At 47.0% G+C, this 12,500-nt stretch overlaps 7 non-coding genes and 35 pseudogenes across 7 annotated transcripts in view; all 42 read right to left on the bottom strand.

Moving 5' to 3' along the window:
• Positions 1-116, bottom strand: part of LOC146297575 (5S ribosomal RNA) — a 119-nt gene extending 3 nt beyond the window's left edge. Inside the window, exon 1 of the ribosomal RNA XR_014744646.1 lies at positions 1-116. This exon is cut by the window's left edge and continues 3 nt beyond it. This is a non-coding gene — a ribosomal RNA (5S ribosomal RNA).
• A 170-nt stretch (positions 117-286) lies between these two features.
• Positions 287-405, bottom strand: LOC146297574 (5S ribosomal RNA; annotated as a pseudogene).
• Positions 406-678: 273 nt separating this feature from the next.
• LOC146297573 (5S ribosomal RNA) lies at positions 679-797 on the bottom strand (annotated as a pseudogene).
• Positions 798-970: 173 nt separating this feature from the next.
• On the bottom strand, positions 971-1,089 carry LOC146297572 (5S ribosomal RNA; annotated as a pseudogene).
• Positions 1,090-1,268: 179 nt separating this feature from the next.
• Positions 1,269-1,387, bottom strand: LOC146297571 (5S ribosomal RNA; annotated as a pseudogene).
• A 173-nt stretch (positions 1,388-1,560) lies between these two features.
• LOC146297570 (5S ribosomal RNA) lies at positions 1,561-1,679 on the bottom strand (annotated as a pseudogene).
• Positions 1,680-1,847: 168 nt separating this feature from the next.
• LOC146297569 (5S ribosomal RNA) lies at positions 1,848-1,966 on the bottom strand (annotated as a pseudogene).
• A 172-nt stretch (positions 1,967-2,138) lies between these two features.
• LOC146297568 (5S ribosomal RNA) lies at positions 2,139-2,257 on the bottom strand (annotated as a pseudogene).
• A 192-nt stretch (positions 2,258-2,449) lies between these two features.
• Positions 2,450-2,568, bottom strand: LOC146297567 (5S ribosomal RNA; annotated as a pseudogene).
• A 186-nt stretch (positions 2,569-2,754) lies between these two features.
• LOC146297566 (5S ribosomal RNA) lies at positions 2,755-2,873 on the bottom strand (annotated as a pseudogene).
• Positions 2,874-3,045: 172 nt separating this feature from the next.
• On the bottom strand, positions 3,046-3,164 carry LOC146297565 (5S ribosomal RNA; annotated as a pseudogene).
• A 186-nt stretch (positions 3,165-3,350) lies between these two features.
• LOC146297564 (5S ribosomal RNA) lies at positions 3,351-3,469 on the bottom strand (annotated as a pseudogene).
• A 180-nt stretch (positions 3,470-3,649) lies between these two features.
• On the bottom strand, positions 3,650-3,768 carry LOC146297563 (5S ribosomal RNA). The gene has a single exon (XR_014744635.1). It is a non-coding gene; the product is annotated as a 5S ribosomal RNA (ribosomal RNA).
• A 180-nt stretch (positions 3,769-3,948) lies between these two features.
• On the bottom strand, positions 3,949-4,067 carry LOC146297562 (5S ribosomal RNA). The gene has a single exon (XR_014744624.1). It is a non-coding gene; the product is annotated as a 5S ribosomal RNA (ribosomal RNA).
• A 170-nt stretch (positions 4,068-4,237) lies between these two features.
• On the bottom strand, positions 4,238-4,356 carry LOC146297561 (5S ribosomal RNA; annotated as a pseudogene).
• A 257-nt stretch (positions 4,357-4,613) lies between these two features.
• Positions 4,614-4,732, bottom strand: LOC146297560 (5S ribosomal RNA; annotated as a pseudogene).
• Positions 4,733-4,905: 173 nt separating this feature from the next.
• Positions 4,906-5,024, bottom strand: LOC146297559 (5S ribosomal RNA; annotated as a pseudogene).
• A 173-nt stretch (positions 5,025-5,197) lies between these two features.
• Positions 5,198-5,316, bottom strand: LOC146297558 (5S ribosomal RNA; annotated as a pseudogene).
• A 176-nt stretch (positions 5,317-5,492) lies between these two features.
• LOC146297557 (5S ribosomal RNA) lies at positions 5,493-5,611 on the bottom strand (annotated as a pseudogene).
• A 182-nt stretch (positions 5,612-5,793) lies between these two features.
• On the bottom strand, positions 5,794-5,912 carry LOC146297556 (5S ribosomal RNA; annotated as a pseudogene).
• A 173-nt stretch (positions 5,913-6,085) lies between these two features.
• On the bottom strand, positions 6,086-6,204 carry LOC146297555 (5S ribosomal RNA; annotated as a pseudogene).
• Positions 6,205-6,376: 172 nt separating this feature from the next.
• Positions 6,377-6,485, bottom strand: LOC146297554 (5S ribosomal RNA; annotated as a pseudogene).
• Positions 6,486-6,666: 181 nt separating this feature from the next.
• On the bottom strand, positions 6,667-6,785 carry LOC146297553 (5S ribosomal RNA; annotated as a pseudogene).
• A 285-nt stretch (positions 6,786-7,070) lies between these two features.
• LOC146297552 (5S ribosomal RNA) lies at positions 7,071-7,189 on the bottom strand (annotated as a pseudogene).
• Positions 7,190-7,362: 173 nt separating this feature from the next.
• LOC146297551 (5S ribosomal RNA) lies at positions 7,363-7,481 on the bottom strand (annotated as a pseudogene).
• A 178-nt stretch (positions 7,482-7,659) lies between these two features.
• On the bottom strand, positions 7,660-7,778 carry LOC146297550 (5S ribosomal RNA; annotated as a pseudogene).
• A 176-nt stretch (positions 7,779-7,954) lies between these two features.
• On the bottom strand, positions 7,955-8,073 carry LOC146297549 (5S ribosomal RNA). Its single transcript, XR_014739330.1, has one exon. It is a non-coding gene; the product is annotated as a 5S ribosomal RNA (ribosomal RNA).
• Positions 8,074-8,245: 172 nt separating this feature from the next.
• LOC146297548 (5S ribosomal RNA) lies at positions 8,246-8,354 on the bottom strand (annotated as a pseudogene).
• A 181-nt stretch (positions 8,355-8,535) lies between these two features.
• On the bottom strand, positions 8,536-8,654 carry LOC146297547 (5S ribosomal RNA; annotated as a pseudogene).
• A 173-nt stretch (positions 8,655-8,827) lies between these two features.
• Positions 8,828-8,946, bottom strand: LOC146297546 (5S ribosomal RNA; annotated as a pseudogene).
• Positions 8,947-9,124: 178 nt separating this feature from the next.
• LOC146297545 (5S ribosomal RNA) lies at positions 9,125-9,243 on the bottom strand (annotated as a pseudogene).
• A 176-nt stretch (positions 9,244-9,419) lies between these two features.
• Positions 9,420-9,538, bottom strand: LOC146297544 (5S ribosomal RNA). The gene has a single exon (XR_014739319.1). It is a non-coding gene; the product is annotated as a 5S ribosomal RNA (ribosomal RNA).
• A 172-nt stretch (positions 9,539-9,710) lies between these two features.
• Positions 9,711-9,819, bottom strand: LOC146297543 (5S ribosomal RNA; annotated as a pseudogene).
• A 172-nt stretch (positions 9,820-9,991) lies between these two features.
• Positions 9,992-10,110, bottom strand: LOC146297542 (5S ribosomal RNA; annotated as a pseudogene).
• A 172-nt stretch (positions 10,111-10,282) lies between these two features.
• On the bottom strand, positions 10,283-10,401 carry LOC146297541 (5S ribosomal RNA; annotated as a pseudogene).
• Positions 10,402-10,575: 174 nt separating this feature from the next.
• Positions 10,576-10,694, bottom strand: LOC146297540 (5S ribosomal RNA). The gene has a single exon (XR_014739308.1). It is a non-coding gene; the product is annotated as a 5S ribosomal RNA (ribosomal RNA).
• A 176-nt stretch (positions 10,695-10,870) lies between these two features.
• LOC146297539 (5S ribosomal RNA) lies at positions 10,871-10,979 on the bottom strand (annotated as a pseudogene).
• A 177-nt stretch (positions 10,980-11,156) lies between these two features.
• Positions 11,157-11,275, bottom strand: LOC146297538 (5S ribosomal RNA; annotated as a pseudogene).
• Positions 11,276-11,448: 173 nt separating this feature from the next.
• LOC146297537 (5S ribosomal RNA) lies at positions 11,449-11,567 on the bottom strand (annotated as a pseudogene).
• A 178-nt stretch (positions 11,568-11,745) lies between these two features.
• On the bottom strand, positions 11,746-11,864 carry LOC146297536 (5S ribosomal RNA; annotated as a pseudogene).
• Positions 11,865-12,040: 176 nt separating this feature from the next.
• Positions 12,041-12,159, bottom strand: LOC146297535 (5S ribosomal RNA). Its single transcript, XR_014739297.1, has one exon. It is a non-coding gene; the product is annotated as a 5S ribosomal RNA (ribosomal RNA).
• A 172-nt stretch (positions 12,160-12,331) lies between these two features.
• On the bottom strand, positions 12,332-12,440 carry LOC146297534 (5S ribosomal RNA; annotated as a pseudogene).
• Positions 12,441-12,500: the final 60 nt, after the last annotated feature.

Here is a 12,500-nt window from a genome sequence, read left to right as displayed (position 1 = left end):
ATACAGCACCTGGTATTCCCAGGCGGTCTCCCATCCAAGTACTAACCAGGCCCGACCCTGCTTAGCTTCCGAGATCAGACGAGATCGGGCGTTGCCAGGCTGGTATGGCCGTACGAAATAAGTTGACAACCATAGGCTACTTATCCATATACAGATTTGGCAATTGACAATGCAAGGTGGTCTCTCTCTCTCTCTCGTGTCTAAATGAAAACAGCTTCCAGCCCCTTTCATGAAGGACTACTTGTGCATATTGCAACATTTCAGTTTCTAAGTGAATGAGCAAAAGAGCATACAGCACCTGGTATTCCCAGGCTGTCTCCCATCCAAGTACTAACCAGGCCCGACCCTGCTTAGCTTCCGAGATCAGACGAGATCGGGCGTTGCCAGGCTGGTTTGGCCGTACGAAATAAGTTGACAACCATAGGCTACTTATCCATATACAGATTTGGCAATTGACAATGCAAGGTGGTCTCTCTCTCTCTCTCTCTCTCTCTCTCTCTCTCTCTCTCTCTCTCTCTCTCTCTCTCTCTCTCTCTCTCTCTCTCTCTCTCTCTCTCTCTCTCTCTCTCTCTCTCTCTCTCTCTCTCGTGTCAAAATGAAAACAGCTTCCAGCCCCTTTCATGAAGGACTACTTGTGCATATTGCAACATTTCAGTTTCTAAGTGAATGAATCAAAAGAGCATACAGCACCTGGTATTCCCAGGCGGTCTCCCATCCAAGTACTAACCAGGCCCGACCCTGCTTAGCTTCCGAGATCAGACGAGATTGGGCGTTGCCAGGCTGGTATGGCCGTACGAAATAAGTTGACAACCATAGGCTACTTATCCATATACAGATTTGGCAATTGACAATGCAAGGTGGTCTCTCTCTCTCTCTCTCGTGTCAAAATGAAAACAGCTTCCAGCCCCTTTCATGAAGGACTACTTGTGCATATTGCAACATTTCAGTTTCTAAGTGAATGAATCAAAAGAGCATACAGCACCTGGTATTCCCAGGCGGTCTCCCATCCAAGTACTAACCAGGCCCGACCCTGCTTAGCTTCCGAGATCAGACGAGATTGGGCGTTGCCAGGCTGGTATGGCCGTACGAAATAAGTTGACAACCATAGGCTACTTATCCATATACAGATTTGGCAATTGACAATGCAAGGTGGTCTCTCTCTCTCTCTCTCTCTCTCGTGTCAAAATGAAAACAGCTTCCAGCCCCTTTCATGAAGGACTACTTGTGCATATTGCAACATTTCAGTTTCTAAGTGAATGAATCAAAAGAGCATACAGCACCTGGTATTCCCAGGCGGTCTCCCATCCAAGTACTAACCAGGCCCGACCCTGCTTAGCTTCCGAGATCAGACGAGATTGGGCGTTGCCAGGCTGGTATGGCCGTACGAAATAAGTTGACAACCATAGGCTACTTATCCATATACAGATTTGGCAATTGACAATGCAAGGTGGTCTCTCTCTCTCTCTCTCGTGTCAAAATGAAAACAGCTTCCAGCCCCTTTCATGAAGGACTACTTGTGCATATTGCAACATTTCAGTTTCTAAGTGAATGAATCAAAAGAGCATACAGCACCTGGTATTCCCAGGCGGTCTCCCATCCAAGTACTAACCAGGCCCGACCCTGCTTAGCTTCCGAGATCAGACGAGATTGGGCGTTGCCAGGCTGGTATGGCCGTACGAAATAAGTTGACAACCATAGGCTACTTATCCATATACAGATTTGGCAACTGACAATGCAAGGTGGTCTCTCTCTCGCTCGTGTCAAAATGAAAACAGCTTCCAGCCCCTTTCATGAAGGACTACTTGTGCATATTGCAACATTTCAGTTTCTAAGTGAATGAGCAAAAGAGCATACAGCACCTGGTATTCCCAGGCGGTCTCCCATCCAAGTACTAACCAGGCCCGACCCTACTTAGCTTCCGAGATCAGACGAGATTGGGCGTTGCCAGGCTGGTATGGCCGTACAAATTAAGTTGACAACCATAGGCTACTTATCCATATACAGATTTGGCAATTGACAATGCAAGGTGGTCTCTCTCTCTCTCTCTCCGGTAAAAATGAAAACAGCTTCCAGCCCCTTTCATGAAGGACTACTTGTGCATATTGCAACATTTCAGTTTCTAAGTGAATGAGCAAAAGAGCATAGAGCACCTGGTATTCCCAGGCGGTCTCCCATCCAAGTACTAACCAGGCCCGACCCTGCTTAGCTTCCGAGATCAGACGAGATCGGGCGTTGCCAGGCTGGTTTGGCCGTACGAAATAAGTTGACAACCATAGGCTACTTATCCATATACAGATTTGGCAATTGACAATGCAAGGTGGTCTCTCTCTCTCTCTCTCTCTCTCTCTCTCTCTCTCTCGTGTCAAAATGAAAACAGCTTCCAGCCCCTTTCATGAAGGACTACTTGTGCATATTGCAACATTTCAGTTTCTAAGTGAATGAGCAAAAGAGCATACAGCACCTGGTATTCCCAGGCTGTCTCCCATCCAAGTACTAACCAGGCCCGACCCTGCTTAGCTTCCGAGATCAGACGAGATCGGGCGTTGCCAGGCTGGTTTGGCCGTACGAAATAAGTTGACAACCATAGGCTACTTATCCATATACAGATTTGGCAATTGACAATGCAAGGTGGTCTCTCTCTCTCTCTCTCTCTCTCTCTCTCTCGTGTCAAAATGAAAACAGCTTCCAGCCCCTTTCATGAAGGACTACTTGTGCATATTGCAACATTTCAGTTTCTAAGTGAATGAGCAAAAGAGCATACAGCACCTGGTATTCCCAGGCGGTCTCCCATCCAAGTACTAACCAGGCCCGACCCTACTTAGCTTCCGAGATCAGACGAGATTGGGCGTTGCCAGGCTGGTATGGCCGTACAAATTAAGTTGACAACCATAGGCTACTTATCCATATACAGATTTGGCAATTGACAATGCAAGGTGGTCTCTCTCTCTCTCTCTCCGGTAAAAATGAAAACAGCTTCCAGCCCCTTTCATGAAGGACTACTTGTGCATATTGCAACATTTCAGTTTCTAAGTGAATGAGCAAAAGAGCATAGAGCACCTGGTATTCCCAGGCGGTCTCCCATCCAAGTACTAACCAGGCCCGACCCTGCTTAGCTTCCGAGATCAGACGAGATCGGGCGTTGCCAGGCTGGTTTGGCCGTACGAAATAAGTTGACAACCATAGGCTACTTATCCATATACAGATTTGGCAATTGACAATGCAAGGTGGTCTCTCTCTCTCTCTCTCTCTCTCTCTCTCTCGTGTCAAAATGAAAACAGCTTCCAGCCCCTTTCATGAAGGACTACTTGTGCATATTGCAACATTTCAGTTTCTAAGTGAATGAGCAAAAGAGCATACAGCACCTGGTATTCCCAGGCTGTCTCCCATCCAAGTACTAACCAGGCCCGACCCTGCTTAGCTTCCGAGATCAGACGAGATCGGGCGTTGCCAGGCTGGTTTGGCCGTACGAAATAAGTTGACAACCATAGGCTACTTATCCATATACAGATTTGGCAATTGACAATGCAAGGTGGTCTCTCTCTCTCTCTCTCTCTCTCTCGTGTCAAAATGAAAACAGCTTCCAGCCCCTTTCATGAAGGACTACTTGTGCATATTGCAACATTTCAGTTTCTAAGTGAATGAGCAAAAGAGCATACAGCACCTGGTATTCCCAGGCGGTCTCCCATCCAAGTACTAACCAGGCCCGACCCTGCTTAGCTTCCGAGATCAGACGAGATCGGGCGTTGCCAGGCTGGTATGGCCGTACGAAATAAGTTGACAACCATAGGCTACTTATCCATATACAGATTTGGCAATTGACAATGCAAGGTGGTCTCTCTCTCTCTCTCTCTCTCTCTCGTGTCAAAATGAAAACAGCTTCCAGCCCCTTTCATGAAGGACTACTTGTGCATATTGCAACATTTCAGTTTCTAAGTGAATGAGCAAAAGAGCATACAGCACCTGGTATTCCCAGGCGGTCTCCCATCCAAGTACTAACCAGGCCCGACCCTGCTTAGCTTCCGAGATCAGACGAGATCGGGCGTTGCCAGGCTGGTATGGCCGTACGAAATAAGTTGACAACCATAGGCTACTTATCCATATACAGATTTGGCAATTGACAATGCAAGGTGGTCTCTCTCTCTCTCTCGTGTCTAAATGAAAACAGCTTCCAGCCCCTTTCATGAAGGACTACTTGTGCATATTGCAACATTTCAGTTTCTAAGTGAATGAGCAAAAGAGCATACAGCACCTGGTATTCCCAGGCTGTCTCCCATCCAAGTACTAACCAGGCCCGACCCTGCTTAGCTTCCGAGATCAGACGAGATCGGGCGTTGCCAGGCTGGTTTGGCCGTACGAAATAAGTTGACAACCATAGGCTACTTATCCATATACAGATTTGGCAATTGACAATGCAAGGTGGTCTCTCTCTCTCTCTCTCTCTCTCTCTCTCTCTCTCTCTCTCTCTCTCTCTCTCTCTCTCTCTCTCTCTCTCTCTCTCTCTCTCTCTCTCTCTCTCTCTCTCGTGTCAAAATGAAAACAGCTTCCAGCCCCTTTCATGAAGGACTACTTGTGCATATTGCAACATTTCAGTTTCTAAGTGAATGAATCAAAAGAGCATACAGCACCTGGTATTCCCAGGCGGTCTCCCATCCAAGTACTAACCAGGCCCGACCCTGCTTAGCTTCCGAGATCAGACGAGATTGGGCGTTGCCAGGCTGGTATGGCCGTACGAAATAAGTTGACAACCATAGGCTACTTATCCATATACAGATTTGGCAATTGACAATGCAAGGTGGTCTCTCTCTCTCTCTCTCGTGTCAAAATGAAAACAGCTTCCAGCCCCTTTCATGAAGGACTACTTGTGCATATTGCAACATTTCAGTTTCTAAGTGAATGAATCAAAAGAGCATACAGCACCTGGTATTCCCAGGCGGTCTCCCATCCAAGTACTAACCAGGCCCGACCCTGCTTAGCTTCCGAGATCAGACGAGATTGGGCGTTGCCAGGCTGGTATGGCCGTACGAAATAAGTTGACAACCATAGGCTACTTATCCATATACAGATTTGGCAATTGACAATGCAAGGTGGTCTCTCTCTCTCTCTCTCGTGTCAAAATGAAAACAGCTTCCAGCCCCTTTCATGAAGGACTACTTGTGCATATTGCAACATTTCAGTTTCTAAGTGAATGAATCAAAAGAGCATACAGCACCTGGTATTCCCAGGCGGTCTCCCATCCAAGTACTAACCAGGCCCGACCCTGCTTAGCTTCCGAGATCAGACGAGATTGGGCGTTGCCAGGCTGGTATGGCCGTACGAAATAAGTTGACAACCATAGGCTACTTATCCATATACAGATTTGGCAATTGACAATGCAAGGTGGTCTCTCTCTCTCTCTCTCTCTCGTGTCAAAATGAAAACAGCTTCCAGCCCCTTTCATGAAGGACTACTTGTGCATATTGCAACATTTCAGTTTCTAAGTGAATGAGCAAAAGAGCATACAGCACATGGTATTCCCAGGCGGTCTCCCATCCAAGTACTAACCAGGCCCGACCCTGCTTAGCTTCCGAGATCAGACGAGATCGGGCGTTGCAAGGCTGGTTTGGCCGTACGAAATAAGTTGACAACCATAGGCTACTTATCCATATACAGATTTGGCAATTGACAATGCAAGGTGGTATCTCTCTCTCTCTCTCTCTCTCTCTCGTGTCAAAATGAAAACAGCTTCCAGCCCCTTTCATGAAGGACTACTTGTGCATATTGCAACATTTCAGTTTCTAAGTGAATGAGCAAAAGAGCATACAGCACCTGGTATTCCCAGGCGGTCTCCCATCCAAGTACTAACCAGGCCCGACCCTGCTTAGCTTCCGAGATCAGACGAGATTGGGCGTTGCCAGGCTGGTATGGCCGTACGAAATAAGTTGACAACCATAGGCTACTTATCCATATACAGATTTGGCAATTGACAATGCAAGGTGGTCTCTCTCTCTCTCTCTCGTGTCAAAATGAAAACAGCTTCCAGCCCCTTTCATGAAGGACTACTTGTGCATATTGCAACATTTCAGTTTCTAAGTGAATGAATCAAAAGAGCATACAGCACCTGGTATTCCCAGGCGGTCTCCCATCCAAGTACTAACCAGGCCCGACCCTGCTTAGCTTCCGAGATCAGACGAGATTGGGCGTTGCCAGGCTGGTATGGCCGTACGAAATAAGTTGACAACCATAGGCTACTTATCCATATACAGATTTGGCAATTGACAATGCAAGGTGGTCTCTCTCTCTCTCTCTCGTGTCAAAATGAAAACAGCTTCCAGCCCCTTTCATGAAGGACTACTTGTGCATATTGCAACATTTCAGTTTCTAAGTGAATGAGCAAAAGAGCATACAGCACCTGGTATTCCCAGGCGGTCTCCCATCCAAGTACTAACCAGGCCCGACCCTGCTTAGCTTCCGAGATCAGGCGTTGCCAGGCTGGTATGGCCGTACGAAATAAGTTGACAACCATAGGCTACTTATCCATATACAGATTTGGCAATTGACAATGCAAGGTGGTCTCTCTCTCTCTCTCTCTCTCTCTCGTGTCAAAATGAAAACAGCTTCCAGCCCCTTTCATGAAGGACTACTTGTGCATATTGCAACATTTCAGTTTCTAAGTGAATGAATCAAAAGAGCATACAGCACCTGGTATTCCCAGGCGGTCTCCCATCCAAGTACTAACCAGGCCCGACCCTGCTTAGCTTCCGAGATCAGACGAGATTGGGCGTTGCCAGGCTGGTATGGCCGTACGAAATAAGTTGACAACCATAGGCTACTTATCCATATACAGATTTGGCAATTGACAATGCAAGGTGGTCTCTCTCTCTCTCTCTCTCTCTCTCTCTCTCTCTCTCTCTCTCTCTCTCTCTCTCTCTCTCTCTCTCTCTCTCTCTCTCTCTCTCTCTCTCTCTCTCTCTCTCTCTCTCTCTCTCTCTCTCTCTCTCTCGTGTCAAAATGAAAACAGCTTCCAGCCCCTTTCATGAAGGACTACTTGTGCATATTGCAACATTTCAGTTTCTAAGTGAATGAATCAAAAGAGCATACAGCACCTGGTATTCCCAGGCGGTCTCCCATCCAAGTACTAACCAGGCCCGACCCTGCTTAGCTTCCGAGATCAGACGAGATTGGGCGTTGCCAGGCTGGTATGGCCGTACGAAATAAGTTGACAACCATAGGCTACTTATCCATATACAGATTTGGCAATTGACAATGCAAGGTGGTCTCTCTCTCTCTCTCTCGTGTCAAAATGAAAACAGCTTCCAGCCCCTTTCATGAAGGACTACTTGTGCATATTGCAACATTTCAGTTTCTAAGTGAATGAATCAAAAGAGCATACAGCACCTGGTATTCCCAGGCGGTCTCCCATCCAAGTACTAACCAGGCCCGACCCTGCTTAGCTTCCGAGATCAGACGAGATTGGGCGTTGCCAGGCTGGTATGGCCGTACGAAATAAGTTGACAACCATAGGCTACTTATCCATATACAGATTTGGCAATTGACAATGCAAGGTGGTCTCTCTCTCTCTCTCTCTCTCTCGTGTCAAAATGAAAACAGCTTCCAGCCCCTTTCATGAAGGACTACTTGTGCATATTGCAACATTTCAGTTTCTAAGTGAATGAGCAAAAGAGCATACAGCACATGGTATTCCCAGGCGGTCTCCCATCCAAGTACTAACCAGGCCCGACCCTGCTTAGCTTCCGAGATCAGACGAGATCGGGCGTTGCAAGGCTGGTTTGGCCGTACGAAATAAGTTGACAACCATAGGCTACTTATCCATATACAGATTTGGCAATTGACAATGCAAGGTGGTATCTCTCTCTCTCTCTCTCTCGTGTCAAAATGAAAACAGCTTCCAGCCCCTTTCATGAAGGACTACTTGTGCATATTGCAACATTTCAGTTTCTAAGTGAATGAGCAAAAGAGCATACAGCACCTGGTATTCCCAGGCGGTCTCCCATCCAAGTACTAACCAGGCCCGACCCTGCTTAGTTTCCGAGATCAGACGAGATCGGGCGTTGCCAGGCTGGTATGGCCGTACGAAATAAGTTGACAACCATAGGCTACTTATCCATGTACAGATTTGGCAATTGACAATGCAAGGTGGTCTCTCTCTCTCTCTCTCGTGTCAAAATGAAAACAGCTTCCAGCCCCTTTCATGAAGGACTACTTGTGCATATTGCAACATTTCAGTTTCTAAGTGAATGAGCAAAAGAGCATACAGCACCTGGTATTCCCAGGCGGTCTCCCATCCAAGTACTAACCAGGCCCGACCCTGCTTAGCTTCCGAGATCAGGCGTTGCCAGGCTGGTATGGCCGTACGAAATAAGTTGACAACCATAGGCTACTTATCCATATACAGATTTGGCAATTGACAATGCAAGGTGGTCTCTCTCTCTCTCTCTCTCTCTCTCGTGTCAAAATGAAAACAGCTTCCAGCCCCTTTCATGAAGGACTACTTGTGCATATTGCAACATTTCAGTTTCTAAGTGAATGAATCAAAAGAGCATACAGCACCTGGTATTCCCAGGCGGTCTCCCATCCAAGTACTAACCAGGCCCGACCCTGCTTAGCTTCCGAGATCAGACGAGATTGGGCGTTGCCAGGCTGGTATGGCCGTACGAAATAAGTTGACAACCATAGGCTACTTATCCATATACAGATTTGGCAATTGACAATGCAAGGTGGTCTCTCTCTCTCTCTCTCGTGTCAAAATGAAAACAGCTTCCAGCCCCTTTCATGAAGGACTACTTGTGCATATTGCAACATTTCAGTTTCTAAGTGAATGAATCAAAAGAGCATACAGCACCTGGTATTCCCAGGCGGTCTCCCATCCAAGTACTAACCAGGCCCGACCCTGCTTAGCTTCCGAGATCAGACGAGATTGGGCGTTGCCAGGCTGGTATGGCCGTACGAAATAAGTTGACAACCATAGGCTACTTATCCATATACAGATTTGGCAATTGACAATGCAAGGTGGTCTCTCTCTCTCTCTCTCTCTCTCGTGTCAAAATGAAAACAGCTTCCAGCCCCTTTCATGAAGGACTACTTGTGCATATTGCAACATTTCAGTTTCTAAGTGAATGAGCAAAAGAGCATACAGCACATGGTATTCCCAGGCGGTCTCCCATCCAAGTACTAACCAGGCCCGACCCTGCTTAGCTTCCGAGATCAGACGAGATCGGGCGTTGCAAGGCTGGTTTGGCCGTACGAAATAAGTTGACAACCATAGGCTACTTATCCATATACAGATTTGGCAATTGACAATGCAAGGTGGTATCTCTCTCTCTCTCTCTCTCGTGTCAAAATGAAAACAGCTTCCAGCCCCTTTCATGAAGGACTACTTGTGCATATTGCAACATTTCAGTTTCTAAGTGAATGAGCAAAAGAGCATACAGCACCTGGTATTCCCAGGCGGTCTCCCATCCAAGTACTAACCAGGCCCGACCCTGCTTAGTTTCCGAGATCAGACGAGATCGGGCGTTGCCAGGCTGGTATGGCCGTACGAAATAAGTTGACAACCATAGGCTACTTATCCATGTACAGATTTGGCAATTGACAATGCAAGGTGGTCTCTCTCTCTCTCTCTCGTGTCAAAATGAAAACAGCTTCCAGCCCCTTTCATGAAGGACTACTTGTGCATATTGCAACATTTCAGTTTCTAAGTGAATGAGCAAAAGAACATACAGCACCTGGTATTCCCAGGCGGTCTCCCATCCAAGTACTAACCAGGCCCGACCCTGCTTAGCTTCCGAGATCAGGCGTTGCCAGGCTGGTATGGCCGTACGAAATAAGTTGACAACCATAGGCTACTTATCCATATACAGATTTGGCAATTGACAATGCAAGGTGGTCTCTCTCTCTCGCTCTCGTGTCAAAATGAAAACAGCTTCCAGCCCCTTTCATGAAGGACTACTTGTGCATATTGCAACATTTCAGTTTCTAAGTGAATGAGCAAAAGAGCATACAGCACATGGTATTCCCAGGCGGTCTCCCATCCAAGTACTAACCAGGCCCGACCCTGCTTAGCTTCCGAGATCAGACGAGATCGGGCGTTGCCAGGCTGGTATGGCCGTACAAAATAAGTTGACAACCATAGGCTACTTATCCATATACAGATTTGGCAATTGACAATGCAAGGTGGTCTCTCTCTCTCTCTCTCGTGTCAAAATGAAAACAGCTTCCAGCCCCTTTCATGAAGGACTACTTGTGCATATTGCAACATTTCAGTTTCTAAGTGAATGAGCAAAAGAGCATACAGCACATGGTATTCCCAGGCGGTCTCCCATCCAAGTACTAACCAGGCCCGACCCTGCTTAGCTTCCGAGATAAGACGAGATCGGGCGTTGCAAGGCTGGTTTGGCCGTACGAAATAAGTTGACAACCATAGGCTACTTATCCATATACAGATTTGGCAATTGACAATGCAAGGTGGTATCTCTCTCTCTCTCTCTCGTGTCAAAATGAAAACAGCTTCCAGCCCCTTTCATGAAGGACTACTTGTGCATATTGCAACATTTCAGTTTCTAAGTGAATGAGCAAAAGAGCATACAGCACCTGGTATTCCCAGGCGGTCTCCCATCCAAGTACTAACCAGGCCCGACCCTGCTTAGTTTCCGAGATCAGACGAGATCGGGCGTTGCCAGGCTGGTATGGCCGTACGAAATAAGTTGACAACCATAGGCTACTTATCCATATACAGATTTGGCAATTGACAATGCAAGGTGGTCTCTCTCTCTCTCTCTCTCTCGTGTCAAAATGAAAACAGCTTCCAGCCCCTTTCATGAAGGACTACTTGTGCATATTGCAACATTTCAGTTTCTAAGTGAATGAGCAAAAGAGCATACAGCACCTGGTATTCCCAGGCGGTCTCCCATCCAAGTACTAACCAGGCCCGACTCTGCTTAGCTTCCGAGATCAGGCGTTGCCAGGCTGGTATGGCCGTACGAAATAAGTTGACAACCATAGGCTACTTATCCATATACAGATTTGGCAATTGACAATGCAAGGTGGTCTCTCTCTCTCTCTCTCTCTCATGTCAAAATGAAAACAGCTTCCAGCCCCTTTCATGAAGGACTACTTGTGCATATTGCAACATTTCAGTTTCTAAGTGAATGAATCAAAAGAGCATACAGCACCTGGTATTCCCAGGCGGTCTCCCATCCAAGTACTAACCAGGCCCGACCCTGCTTAGCTTCCGAGATCAGACGAGATTGGGCGTTGCCAGGCTGGTATGGCCGTACGAAATAAGTTGACAACCATAGGCTACTTATCCATATACAGATTTGGCAATTGACAATGCAAGGTGGTCTCTCTCTCTCTCTCTCGTGTCAAAATGAAAACAGCTTCCAGCCCCTTTCATGAAGGACTACTTGTGCATATTGCAACATTTCAGTTTCTAAGTGAATGAATCAAAAGAGCATACAGCACCTGGTATTCCCAGGCGGTCTCCCATCCAAGTACTAACCAGGCCCGACCCTGCTTAGCTTCCGAGATCAGACGAGATTGGGCGTTGCCAGGCTGGTATGGCCGTACGAAATAAGTTGACAACCATAGGCTACTTATCCATATACAGATTTGGCAATTGACAATGCAAGGTGGTCTCTCTCTCTCTCTCTCTCTCTCGTGTCAAAATGAAAACAGCTTCCAGCCCCTTTCATGAAGGACTACTTGTGCATATTGCAACATTTCAGTTTCTAAGTGAATGAGCAAAAGAGCATACAGCACATGGTATTCCCAGGCGGTCTCCCATCCAAGTACTAACCAGGCCCGACCCTGCTTAGCTTCCGAGATCAGACGAGATCGGGCGTTGCAAGGCTGGTTTGGCCGTACGAAATAAGTTGACAACCATAGGCTACTTATCCATATACAGATTTGGCAATTGACAATGCAAGGTGGTATCTCTCTCTCTCTCTCTCTCGTGTCAAAATGAAAACAGCTTCCAGCCCCTTTCATGAAGGACTACTTGTGCATATTGCAACATTTCAGTTTCTAAGTGAATGAGCAAAAGAGCATACAGCACCTGGTATTCCCAGGCGGTCTCCCATCCAAGTACTAACCAGGCCCGACCCTGCTTAGTTTCCGAGATCAGACGAGATCGGGCGTTGCCAGGCTGGTATGGCCGTACGAAATAAGTTGACAACCATAGGCTACTTATCCATGTACAGATTTGGCAATTGACAATGCAAGGTGGTCTCTCTCTCTCTCTCTCGTGTCAAAATGAAAACAGCTTCCAGCCCCTTTCATGAAGGACTACTTGTGCATATTGCAACATTTCAGTTTCTAAGTGAATGAGCAAAAGAGCATACAGCACCTGGTATTCCCAGGCGGTCTCCCATCCAAGTACTAACCAGGCCCGACCCTGCTTAGCTTCCGAGATCAGGCGTTGCCAGGCTGGTATGGCCGTACGAAATAAGTTGACAACCATAGGCTACTTATCCATATACAGATTTGGCAATTGACAATGCAAG

Source organism: Hypomesus nipponensis, chromosome 3 (assembly GCF_054491055.1).
Source record: "Hypomesus nipponensis isolate SF chromosome 3, ASM5449105v1, whole genome shotgun sequence".
Lineage (NCBI taxonomy): Eukaryota > Metazoa > Chordata > Actinopteri > Osmeriformes > Osmeridae > Hypomesus > Hypomesus nipponensis.
The sequence above is the reverse complement of the archived record's forward strand: the minus strand, read 5'-3'. Positions and strand labels throughout refer to the sequence as shown.